The sequence below is a fragment of the Panthera onca genome, chromosome D2, assembly GCF_046562875.1.
Source record: "Panthera onca isolate mPanOnc1 chromosome D2, mPanOnc1 haplotype 2, whole genome shotgun sequence".
In the NCBI taxonomy this organism is placed as follows: domain Eukaryota; kingdom Metazoa; phylum Chordata; class Mammalia; order Carnivora; family Felidae; genus Panthera; species Panthera onca.
Window position 1 is genome coordinate 38,296,556 of NC_138349.1, and position 13,072 is coordinate 38,309,627.

Sequence of the window (13,072 nt, forward strand, 5' to 3'; positions counted from 1 at the left end):
CACCCTGCAAGGAATTGAGGCGCCTGCCAATAGCCATGTGAGTGTGTCTGCCTGGGAGCAGATGCTTCAGGCCTGGCCAAGCCTTCAGGTGCCTGAGGCCTGGCTGAGAGTTGCTGTGCCACCTCAAGAGAGAACCTGAGCCAGAAGTGCACACATGAGCTGCTCCTGACGCTCAGAAATGGTGTGAGATAGTAAACATTTGTTGTTCGAAGCCACCAAATTGTGGGTTATTTGCTAGGCAACACTAAATAATAAACTGCCTGCAAGCGTGTGACTCTGTAGCAATTTCCGAAGAACTGAATTGGGAAGGGGCACTGGTCCCACTATTTTCATTTATGCACAAGCAGTTTGCTGGATACCCTCTGAAATTCTGGACATCCACATATTGAGCAGACAGAAGTCTAACACAGTTACTTAGAAAAAACAAACCCAGAAAAACAGCATCACTTCCTTGGGACATTTTCATCCCTTTTATCACTTCCCTCATTTATGTGGATGCGTTCCCCTTCCGCAAGTTCCTCTGGCTGTAAATCTAGAGCCTCTTAAATGGTGACAGTGTCGAAATTTCCCTGGCAGCTCTTTCTTTTCTTTTTTAAAATGTTTATTTATTTATTTTGAGAGAGAGAGAGAGTGAGAGTGTGAGCAGGAGAAGGGCAGAGAGGCAGGGAGACAGGGAGACCGAGGATCCGAAGCAGGCTCTGCATTGACAGCAGAGAGCCCAATGCAGGGCTCGGACCCACAAACCGCAAGATTGTGACCTGAGTCGAAGTCAGACACTTAACTGACTGAGCCATCCAGGTGCCCCCCTGGCCAGCTCTTCCTTCTGTAACTCTATGTTCAACTTGAATTTCATTCCAGCATTATAACTTTTGCTGTCTTTGCTGCAATTTCATCCTTGTTGTCCAATTTCCTCTTAATTACTATTATTTTTTTTAATGCCACGGGTTGGTGTAATAGTCCGACCCATTTTTGACCTTTGACTGATGACTGTAAGGGTAGGGCTAACCGGTAGCCTTAAGAGATAACATCTGGGGCGCCTGGGTGGCGCAGTCGGTTAAGCGTCCGACTTCAGCCAGGTCACGATCTCGCGGTCCGTGAGTTCGAGCCCCGCGTCAGGCTCTGGGCTGATGGCTCGGAGCCTGGAGCCTGTTTCCGATTCTGTGTCTCCCTCTCTCTCTGCCCCTCCCCCGTTCATGCTCTGTCTCTCTCTGTCCCAAAAATAAAAAAAAAAAAAAAAAAAAGAGATAACATCTTTGTTTTAACACCATAGGTTAAGAGATAACAGCCTTATCCTATCAATCAAGGGATGGATTAGCGCTTGATTGGATTGGGGCAAGGGCCTGTTTGAACTGTTTCCACCTGGGAACTATTCCTTTGTTCTGTTCCCAGGTGATAATAAGACGATGTGGTAGGCTATAAAAATTCTGTACTCTGGGGCTCCTGGGTGGCTCAGTTGGTTGAGCGTCCGACTTCAGCTCAGGTCACGATCTCACGGTCTGTGAGTCCGTGAGTTCGAGCCCCGCGTCGGGCTCTGGGCTGATGGCTCAGAGCCTGGAGCCTGCTTCCGATTCTGTGTCTCCCTCTCTCTCTGCCCCTCCCCCATTCATGCTCTGTCTCTCTCTGTCTCAAAAATAAATAAATGTTAAAAAAAAAAAAAATTTTCTGCACTCCGGCTGTTCGAGACTGTACTCTGGTCAAGAGTGTCGGTCCCGATTGATCGGTTTGCCTTGCCTCTCATTGCAATAAACTTTGTTGTGACTGTCACCAGTGCCCGTAGCATTCTGTTTCAGGAGTCGTGTGGATGCAACAATGACAGCTTTTAAGCTCCACCAGTCTTCCTTCTCCTCCTGCCCTACGTCTGGGCAAGCTGATGTGAAAGCCCAGGTAATCCCCCTCTTTGACTCTGGAGGGAATTTCAAGTCACACAAGCCCATGAGCCCACATGTCAGTCCCACCCCTTAAGCCCAATAAAACCCTTAAGCCAGTCTTTTCAGGGCTCTCTTAAGCCGTTTTGGGACTTGCATGGAAACTATCCCTGTTCGCTCCAGAAAGCCTCATTAGATGAGTGATAAACCCTCTTTGTGCATGTGGGGTGCCATCACTTTTGACACCCAAACCCAATTTTGAATGGGAAGTCCATCTCCTTTCTTCTGGGTAATGTCAAAGATAAACCCAGCTGGGGTGCCTGGGTGGCTCAGTCGGTTAAGTGTCTGACTTCTGCTCAGGTCATGATCTCACGGTTCATGAGTTCAAGCCCTGCAACGGGCTCTGTGATGATGGCTCGGAGCCAGGAGCCTGCTTCAGATTCTGTGTCTCCCTCTCTCTCTCTGCCCCTAACCCACTCGTGCTCTGTCTCTCTCAAAAATAAAATTAAAAAAAAACATTAAAAAAAAAAGATAAATACAGCCAGACATTAGTTAAGGTGGTGAAAATAGACTTTATCCAGTAGTTACTGACAGTAGAGGAAAGGGTTGAGCTCTATTCTAATTTGTGCAGAAGTGATAGGATTTTTGTAAAGTTTATTTATTTTGAAAGAGAGAGGGAGAGAGTTGGGAGTGGCAGAGAGGGAGGAAAGAGAACATCCCAAGCAGACTCTGAGCAGCTCCCTATGTGGGGCTCAATCTCATGAACCGTGAGATCATGACCTAAGCCAAAATCAAGAGTTGAATGCTTAACCGACAGAGCCACCTATGTGCCAGGAGGTAATAGAATATTTTAAAAGGAGAATGTGGTGGGGGAAAGCAGAGGCTCAAGTAGAGTCAGAGAAGTGAAATATTAAAAAGTATAAATGCGATTAGGTCAGCTGCAGCTGTAATTAATTTAGAATTCTATCCTCGCACAGAGACTGGGAGACAGAGGCCCTATCCTTCCTGATGGATACACTTCAAGGAAATGGCTTTCAGGTTCTTGAAGAGACACTTCTGAGTTGGTGGTACATGTACATCTCAAAGGGACAGAGGAAGAATTACTAATTAGTAAATGTTCTAAGAAAAGGAAGTTAGGGGCCTATCGCTATTGGCTGGCACAAACAGCAAATTCTGGCAGAGTTGAGTTTTTTGGCCCAACATTTTAATGGGGTGTGTGTGTGTGTGTGTGTGTGTGTGTGTGTGACTGGCAGGCAGGGTAGGGAGGTGGGCATGGGAGTGGCTGGGGTCATCCCAGGGACACAGCCTGATGCCGGTAGATGCCATACTAGAGTTTGTCTCCCAGCAGAGGTCCGGATGGAATTATTATGTGCTGAGAGTTCTGCAATTCTCAGTAACCAAAACAGTTTACCAACGGGAGACAAAGAGCCCACACAACTCCAACTGTTGCTCTCTCAGTGTGAACTGAGTAACAGATTTAGTGACGGATTACCGGCAGACTTTGAAAGAAGGGATGTGACTTGTCACTGATCATGATGTGCAGCCGTTATTAGTGATTTGTAGACTGAAGACCTAGCAGCTGAGATTCTACTTCATGCGATTCCTCAGTTAATATAAAGTGGTAGCTGAAATTGGAATCATATTGTTGTGGGGCCAGTGTTATTTAACTAAACCATAGTGACTGAAATTCACACATACCTGAACTGCGCAAAAGACTGCCGGTTAAGGATATTGCTGTCACATACGGGAATTTAAGTTCTGCAAATTTAAAATAATGTGAATAAATATTTCAAAGTTATATGTTATATACAAAGTTTAAAATAATGAAATTCTCTTAATATTTTAAAAAAATTGTTGGGAGTCATAGATTTTTAAAACTCTTGAGCAGCAAATTGAGGTCAATATTTGTTATACTACTATACAAAATCCCCTTTACCTTAAACACACAAAATTTAACTCTATCACATGTCAAGTCTCCTGTAAATGTTGCATATGTGTTTTGAAACATTCATTTTGTGATCTCCAGACTTGTGTCGCTACTTTAATATTCAGTGTTGTTAAAATTAAAAATCTTTCTTTTTTTAACCAACTAATATTTACTTAGGAGTAGTATTCGACCTTGTGCTGTAAAACATGCCTGAAAATTGATAGCTTTGGAATAAAATTTTGATTAAAAAATTTTTGTTTAAATCTTTATTTTTGAGAGAGAGAGAGAGAGGGAGAGAGAGTTTGAGCAGGGGAGGAACAAAGAGAGAGGGAGACACAGAACCTAAAGCAGGCTCCGGGCTCTGAGCTGTCAGCACAGAGCCTCACACGGGGCTTGAACTCACAAATTGCGAGTTCATGACCAGAGACCAAGTCAGAGCTTAACCCACTGAGCCACCCAGCTGCTCCAAATTTTGATTTTTAATACAATTCAAGTTTGATGGATTATGCAGTTGAATTGGTAGCTGAATTCTGTTAAATGCTCAGAAAATATGAAGTAGAATTAAAACAAAATTTCTGTATCCTATTGGTAGATTTATGCTCTTTCAGAATGCACTCACTACACTTATTCCAATGGGAAAATTAGTACTCAATTATCTAGAGAGTAAATCTTGTCTTATTTTCACTTACACATTCTAATACACCACCACTATGTACTATAATATGTGGGTTCCATTGTTTTGGGTTTTGTTGAATCCTGGTTTAAAAAAAATAGTTTCAAAAAAACTTAACAAAACTTTTATAAGAGACATTTTGGAACAGTTGGGGAAATTTGAATATGGACTTGATATTAAATGGTTTTTATGGAATTAGTGTTAAATAGTATAGGTGTGATAATGTTATTGTGATCCCGCAGGAATATGCCCTTAATCTTAGATGATACATGATGACATATTCAGGGCTGGTGTCATCATAAATGACTACACATCTAGATAAAGCAAACATGGCAAAATATTAACTAACAGCTGTTGACTCTATGAGAGTTGTATTGTGTCCGCTCATTAAATTCTTTCGAATGTCCTATTTATTTGGAAGTATCAATAAGAAAGAGCCGGGACATAAATTGACCAAGAAAATGTTTACCTTCTTTACCGAAAACATGCTACAGTAGTCACGTCCTTAAAATGCCATTTTTGTAAAATGTCAGAAGACGGTGCACAGCCATCTAACGGAGATCAGGCTGTGTGTGATAGTCGTTTTCTTTCGGTTTGTATTTTTATTCATCTACAATTTTTGCGTATTGCAAGTAATTTTGAGAAGCTGGCACCATCATATTTTATCATTACTACTACAACCAACACGCCCAGCTCCAAGCTGCCGTGCCTTCCTGGGGGAAACTCTGCGGCCAAGGGCTTGTTTTCCTCCGCAACGCTCGCTCGGCTCGAAACCTCTCGAGACTTTCGCCCACGAGTCTGGGCTGGCCGAAGGTCGGCCTCACGCCCCCTCGCGGTTATAGCCTACGCGGCTCGGCACCCCCCTCCCCCTCTAGGGCCGGGCGGGGGGGGGGGGGGGGGGTGTTCCTGCCGCGGGGCCTGATGGGAAGCGTTTTCCGGGTCTGCGGTTTGCACCGCGCGGGAGCCGGGGGGGAAGGGGTGGGGAGGGCGGGAGTTCTGGCGCATGCGTCGCCCGCGCGCGGCCTGCCCCTGGGCGAGGCAGGGGCTGGAGCGCAGTTGGGGAGCGGCGGCTGCGGAAGGGCGGGGCGTGGGCCTCGGATCCGTGCCCGCGGGAGTGGCCGTGCAGGCGGATCCGGATCAGATCTTTGTACGCTTACCGGAGCCTGATGGTTTTCAAAAAGGCCGCGATGGCGTTGGCCCTCCTGTTCTGAGGCCGCCGCGCGCTCGGCGATGCAGGGAATCCTCACCCTTCTGCTGTAACAGATTAGGAAATGGAGTCTCAGGCCCGCGAGTGCCTCGGATCGTACAGCCCCGCGGGAGGTGGCGCTAGGAGGCGCGTCCACAACTGCCTCCTCCCTAAGAAATGATTCTGCCTAAATCCGGCTTTGTGTCCGACCCAGTACTGAGCCAGAGGGTATCGCTGTCAAGTATAACGTAGACTCCGCTTTATTGTGGGGCACTGGTATTTTGGGGATTCTTGGTGTCGTGAGGTTTCCTGGGTCACTCTTCATAATGGTTAGTTCTGGGCCTGGTCTGAACGAACTGTCCAGCCTGTGGTCCTAGTTTGGGGTTTTTGAAGGATCAGCCCAAGATTCTGGGGCCCAGGGAGCTCCAAGATTTGAGACCCTAATGGTAGGTTACAACTAAAATGATTTTGTCCCTGACATTCGTGTCCTGATTCCTAGGAACCAAGCTCTTGTAAAGAGGAATCCCACCTGTAAGATCGCCAGTCTGAATGGCGATCCCGGACCAGGGCTGCAGAGCAGAGGAGGGCGAGGCAGAGAAAGAGCAGACTGTAGATTTGCAGGGCTAGTAGCAGTATGTGATCCTTGTGTTGTGCAAGCCACCCTTCAACCTTGACAACCTGAGGTCTGAGCCAGGTTTTAGGAGAGGTGAGTAAGGGCTAAGGCCAAAGGGCAAGCCTGCCAAGGAAAGGTCACTTCATTTGCAGGTTTGAGAGAGGATGGTCTGGGAGAAAGAAATACCACCTACCACCAAGAAAATTCTTTTTTTTTTTTTTTTGCGGGGGGGTTGGTGACGGCATTTTTCTTTTATTGAAGTATAGTTGACATACATTATATTGGTTTCAGGCGTACAATATAGTAATTTGACAATTGTGTACGGTACAAAATTCTCACCACGGCAGGTGTAGTTACCCTCTGTGGGTGACACTGGTTTTCAACCCACCAAGAAAATTCTGAGACCTCTCTAACAGACTTTGATGTCTTTCAAATGCTCCACCCTTTTCAGATCCTGAGGGGCCCTTATGCCACATGCGGCATTGACAGATGTGTTGCATCCTCTCCTCTGACTTCGCAGACTCAGAAGGTAGTGCAGGAAAGAACTTCTGGGTTACCTGTTTCTGCCTACAATGAAAGATGAAAAACACTGAGCCAGAGAGGGTAAATGTCAGGGTCCTCCTGTTCATGTGCGGTCTAACCAATAGTCGGATTTTCAGATACAGTTAAGTCAAAACGGGCTTCCATCAAAAGACAGAAACTACTGTCGAGGTAGTTAAGGACCAAAGGATGTTCTCCTACAGGAGGACATTTTATCCAGCTAGTGAGTGGAGTTTTATAGGTGAGAGAATCCAGGGAGGTGCAAAGTAGGTCAGATCTCTTGTGATTATTTTTTCTTTCTTCTCCCCTAGCTCCACCTTTGTAGTTCCCTACATGTTTCCTAGTTCCGTAGAAAATGAATAGATCTCAGGTGAGTTGTTTATTTTCCCTATTTTGTTTACTGTGACTGTATGAGGCTTTTAAGGGTCAATAGGTTAGAATGGAAATATAGAAATAGATGAAAATCAGCTTCAGGGAAAATAGCCAGGAGCGCATCAATATGAGGACAAAGTGGTGTGCAGAAATGTGCAGGTTTTATATTACAGCCAAATCTGTCCGATTCTTCTGATAGTCGTAGCAAAAATGCAGACATTTTCTGTTGCATGGTTTGAATTGGCCCCTGAAGAAACTGTCATGCTAATTCCTCAGAAGACATAAGAGTTCTTAAAAATGTTCCTGTCTTGTTCTTCCTGTGTAACATAGTAAATAATCTTTCAGTTACTATGAGAAGTAATGCAGTCTGCTGCCTATAATTGCTCCTCAAGGGAAGCAGGACACTTGTGCTAAAGGAGAACTCAGTCAGTCCAGGTTTCTAAAGGCCAAAACACCATGGTGCCATAGACCTCTTTCTTTTTTTAAAAAATGTTTGTTTATTTATTTTGATAGAGCATGCGCAAGTAGGGGAGGGAGAGAGAGGATCCAAAGTAGGCTGGAAAGCGCGGGACTTGATCCCATGAACTGTGAGATGGTGACCTGAGCTGAAATCAAGAGTTTGATGCCTGACCCACTGAGCCACCCAGGTATGCTCCCACCCCCATCGACCTTTTTCTGCCTAATCCAGGCATAGAACCAGGGATGTCTCCAAAAAGAATGGATTATACCACCTTCAGATAATCTTTAATGCTATGTATAGAGTGTGCAACAGATGGGTTAAAGGTATTTTCTGGCAAATGTTTCCCCATTTCCGTATTTCAAACCAAATCACTGTTGGATCTGTCTGGTAAGGGACATTAGTGATCTTATTATGGCAAATGTCATGGATACTTTAGTACTGAAGTTACTTTAATTAAGGTAATGCTCAGTGAATTGAGCATTCTGTCCAGTTTTTACGTTCATGTCCAGTCTCTCCTAGAAAGTCTTGTTGGTTGTTTTCTGGTCTATTCCTCCTTCTGTAATTCTTTTCTGTTCTCTCAGTAGAGTCTTCTTCCTCTTTTTGCCTCTTATTGTTTCTCCCACAGTGTCTGTTATTGATCTCCTCACTCTCCAGTGATTGTCCTCACTCTCCTGGTCTTGCTGACTAATCTGTTCTCTCTGGAGATGTACCATTTGCTGGGATGCTTGAATCTGGCTCTCTGGTCCAGCCCTCTCCCCTATCTTAGACCTTAATGGCCAACTGTGAATGGCTCGTCTAAAGGCCCTTCAAACTCTATAGATCCCCCCCGCTGCCCTGCCACCCTTCTTTATTTCCTACTAAATGTTATTACCAGCCAGCTCATCATCCAGGTAACAAACATAGCTTTTGTTCTAAGTGCTGGCCTTTGCCTGCAACCTACACATCCAGTTGGTAAATAAATTTTGTTACTTTCAAGTTGTTAATGTTTCTTTCTTTCTTCTTTTTTTTTTTTTGAAATTGAAATTCGGTGCACAAATCAGAAGGGTACAACTTGAATTTTTCGTACACTATGCATCTGGGTGGCTATCACCCAGGTCAGAATAAGGGTCATTTTCTGCAATGCAGAAGAATTCCTTTGTGTTCTTTCCAAGACAGTACTTGCCCACTCTCACTCGAGGGGAACCATTATTTTGATTTCTATTAACATTTATTAGTTTTGTCTTATTTTAAACTTCATATAAATAGAATCATGCAATATATGTTCTTTTGTGTCTCATCTGACTTCTTTTACTGAGTGTTACGTCTGTAACATCATCCGCGGGTAGCACTAGTTTTGTTTTTTTCCCACTGTATGACTCTACCACAGTTCATCCATTCTGCTCTAGATGGATATTTGGGCTGTTTTTAATTCTGGCTTTTGTATATGTCTTTTGGTGTACATATGCACTTGATTCTGAGGAATATAAACCTAGAAGTGGAATTGATGGGTCATAGAACATATGTCTGTTTGGCTTTGACAGATTTTGCCAGTGGTTCGACAAAATAGTTGTACTACTCTACCTTCCCACCAGCCATCCCCCAGTCCTGTTGCACTGTATCCTTGACCCTTGACAGCATTTGATATTGTTTGTGAGGTTTCTTTTGTTTTCATTTTCTTTCTTTTCTTTTCAGTATTTGGTGAGTGAATGTAGTGGTATCTCATTGTGATTTTAATTTGCACTTCTCTGAAGGCTGATGATGTTGAGCATCTTTCCATATTAACTGACCATTCTGATATCTTTTTGTTGAAGTGTGTTTCAGTCTTGTCCATTAAAAATTTTGGTAGCTTGTCTTTGCTGTGTTAACTTGTAGGAATTCCTTGTATGTTCTTTATAGGAGTCCTTTGTCGGATACATGTACTGCAAATATCTTCTTTGAGACTTTGTCTGAATTTAATCAAGTCCAGTTTGTCGATCTTTAATTGTTAGTGCTCTTTGTGTCCTGCTTAAAAAATCTTTGCCTGTCCAGAAGTCATAAGGGAATCCATCTGTGCTTTCTTCTAAAAGCTCGAATTGTTTTACTTTCACATTTAAGTGTATGATCCATTTTGAATTATTATATATAAATGCATACACATGTATCTTTCCCTGTCTCTTTTTTTGTCATGAGCTATGGCTATCCCGTTCCTGTAGTACCTTTTATGAAAAAGACTTCCTTTCCCACGAGAATTTTGTTGAAAATCAGGTGACCATGTATGTGTGTGTCTCTTTTTGGATTCTTATTTCTCTTCAGTTGTCTCTTTATCTAGCCTCATGCCAATACTACCCTGCCCTTATTATTGTAGCTTTATAAAAAGTATTCATATCTGTGGGAATATGTTTTTTACTTTCATTCTTCAAGATTTGTCTTGGCTACTTTAAGTCCTTTGTATTTCCATATAAACTTTATAATAATCTTTGTCAACTCCCCCCCTCCCCCCCCCCCACCCCCCCCCCCCGCCAATCTGTTGGAATTTGGTATGACATTGAATCTATAGATTGATTTGGCAGACTGGTCATATTAATAAAGACTTGAATTTTCTTTTTTTTTTTTTTTTTTTTTTAAGTTTATTTATTTTTGACAGAGAGAGAGGCAGAGAATGAACAAGGGAGAGGCAGAGAGAGATGGAGACACAGACTCGGAAGCAGGCTCCAGGCTCTGAGTTGTCAGCACAGAGCCTGACGCGGGGCTCAAGCTCACAAACTGCAAGATCATGACCTGAGCTGAAGTCAGATGCTCAACCAACTGAGCCACCCAGGCGCCCCAAGACTTGAATTTTCAATTCATGAACATGACATTTTTCTTCATTTAGGCTCTCTTTTTCTCAGCACTGTTTGATAAATTCTATATATACGTCTTGTCCTTTTTTTTATTAGAGTTATCCTTAGTTGAATATTTTTCTCCTTATTTGGGTGCTGCTGATATATAGAAATATAGTGAATTTTTGTATATTGAACTTTTTTTAGTGACCTTACTGTGATGTCTCTCCCAATAGGATGGAGGTGAAAGAATTCACCAGAGGCAGAACAAAGGAGATAGAAGTTTATCAAATACACCCCAAGGGAGTAGAGGGCAGGACAGCAAAGCAGAGGTTGTCTGCAATAAGGCAGTGGTGGGGGCTGTATTTAAAGGGGAAAAGTGAGAAGGTAGGGGACAAATGGAATTTTCCCTTTCTTGGTAACTCTGCGTGGTTGTAACTAGCCCACTGATTAGTTAAGGCCTATGGATATTTTGAGGCGTGTCATCTAATGAGACTGTTTGTATTCAGCCAGGGGATTGGGGTCCCCCTGGGCCCTTTCTATATTCATTGTTCAAGGCTGTTGACTAAATGTGGCCTCTACACTTACCATTTATTAACTCATATTTCATCTGTAAATTATTTTGGATTTTCTACCTACACAACTATGTTGTATGGACATTTTTTACTTTTTCTTTTGTCTTTTTTTAAAATTAAAAAAAAAAATTTTAGAGAGAGCTTGCGAGTGGGGGGAGAGGGGCCGAGGAAGAGAGAGAGACAGAAAGACAGAGAGAATCTTAAGCAGGCTCCATGCTCGGCACAGAGCCCAATGTGGGGCTCTCTCCCATGTCTCTGAGATCATGACTAGGGCCAAAATCAAGAGTTGGATGCTCAACTAACTGAGCCACTGGGGTGCCCCCATTTAATAGATTTTTGTTCATTTAAAAATTTATATTTTTTTATTTTGTCTCTTTATTTCTGTGGCTAGGAGCTATAAAGTACTATGGAATAGAACTAGTCCATCCTTGCTTTCTTTCCAGTCTCAAGGGAAAGTTTTTAATATTTTATCACTTTGTTTGATGTGTGCTGTATGTTTTTTTGGTAGATATTCTTTGGGAAGTTTCCTTCTGCTCCTAGTTTGCTGAGCGTTTTTATCATCCAATGGGTGTTGATTACTGAGGTGATTATATACGGTTTTCTCCTGTGTTCTTTTAATGATTGATATTAGCATGTTGGTTGAGGTAAATCTATTAGTGCTTGATTTTCAGATGTTAAACCAGGAAAAAAATCCCCCCTGGCCTTTTTATTCTATCACCTTTAAATATGTTTCATGATAAGTTGTCTACAGTTTTTGTCTTTGTCTTTGTTCATGAGAGAGACTGTTATTTTCCTTTCTTACAATGTCTTTGTCAGGTTTTATGTCAATTTTATACTGGCCTCAAAAAACTTGTTACTGATTTCCTCACTACCTCATCTCTGGAAGTGTTTGCGTAAGATTGGTATTATTTATTTTTTATTTATAAAATTAAGTGAATTTATCTAGGGTCTGGATTTTCTTTATGGAAATTTGAAAAAATATTTATTTTTAAGAGAGAGAGACAGAGTGCAAGTGGGAGAAGGGCAGAGAGAGTGAGAGGGAGTCACAGAATCCAAAGCAGGCTCCAGGTTCAGAGCTGTCAGCACAGAGTTTGATGGGGCTGGAACTCATGAACCGTGAGATCATGACCTGAGCTGAAGTCAGACACTTAACTGACTGAGCCACCCAGGCTCCCTTCTTTCTGGAAAATTTTAAAGTATAGATTTAACTTCTTTATATTAAGGAAATCTTCCTTTAGAACACGATAAAAGTTGTGGTTGATTCTTCCCAGTTTGTCACTTGTCATCCCCAAGTGGGAGTAGGTGCTTTTTGTTCCAGCGAAAAGCATGGCTCACACACACCAGTTCAGTTAACCAGAGTCCCACAAAGGGTTACTCACAGTTTGCTTTGCTTTCCAGCTCTTTCTCCCTGGACTGATCTTCTGGGAGGGAGCCAACAATGGTGTTAATTTAGCATCCTGCTATGAACTAAAAACCTTAAAACCCTATCTTCTCCCTTCGTTTTTTTTAGTCAAACTCAGCAGTGCCCTCCATTGCTGAATCCAGTGGTAAAAGGCTTCTTCTTACGTGCTCTTTTAGTCACTTTTGACACCACTGGCTACTTTTTCCTTCTGATTTCACTTGATTCACTTGGCTTTCACACTCTGTTAATATTCCTTCTCTCTCATTTGCTCGTTCCTCCTTTTCTTCCTACCTCTGAATGTTGGTGTGCCCTAGAGCTCAGTCCTTGGTCCTGGTCCTTCCTCTGTCTGAGCACCCCCTCTCCTTGACGGTCTCGTCTGTTCTCATCTGCTGATAATCTCTGGCCTGCAGATCTCTTCCTGCACTTGAGATGCATGTATCTAACTGCTCTCTGTCTCCACTTGAATGTTTTATAGACTCAAGGTCAGTGTAACTAAAATTGACTTCCTGGGCTTCCCCTCCCAAACCAGCCCCCTCTGGTGCCTTCTCCTTGTTTAATAGCAGACTCTTTGGAATCATCCTTGACCTTTAAAAAATTTTTTTTTTAATTTTTCTTGTGCTCCATATCTTCTTTGTCAGCACAACCACTGGGCCCTGTATCTAACATGTATCGAAAGTGTGAC

At 42.9% G+C, this 13,072-nt stretch overlaps 2 long non-coding RNA genes across 16 annotated transcripts in view; one reads left to right on the forward strand and one right to left on the reverse strand.

Annotated features, from left to right (window-relative positions):
* LOC145712499 (uncharacterized) overlaps positions 1 to 5,726 on the reverse strand; it is a 37,218-nt gene extending 31,492 nt beyond the window's left edge. The window contains exon 1 of the long non-coding RNA XR_014135368.1: positions 5,623 to 5,726. This is a non-coding gene — a long non-coding RNA (uncharacterized LOC145712499). The remainder of the gene's footprint in view (positions 1 to 5,622) is intronic.
* The window catches only part of LOC132677711 (uncharacterized), a 91,263-nt gene continuing 83,195 nt past the window's right edge, over positions 5,005 to 13,072 (forward strand). For 3 of the 15 annotated variants that reach the window (XR_014135361.1, XR_014135360.1, XR_014135359.1), the window contains exons 1-2: positions 5,016 to 7,174; positions 7,690 to 7,823. This is a non-coding gene — a long non-coding RNA (uncharacterized LOC132677711). Of the gene's footprint in view, positions 7,175 to 7,689; positions 7,824 to 10,220; positions 10,642 to 13,072 lie in introns of those variants that run through there. The other 12 variants (XR_014135358.1, XR_014135356.1, XR_014135354.1 and 9 more) reach the window with 11 other exon arrangements.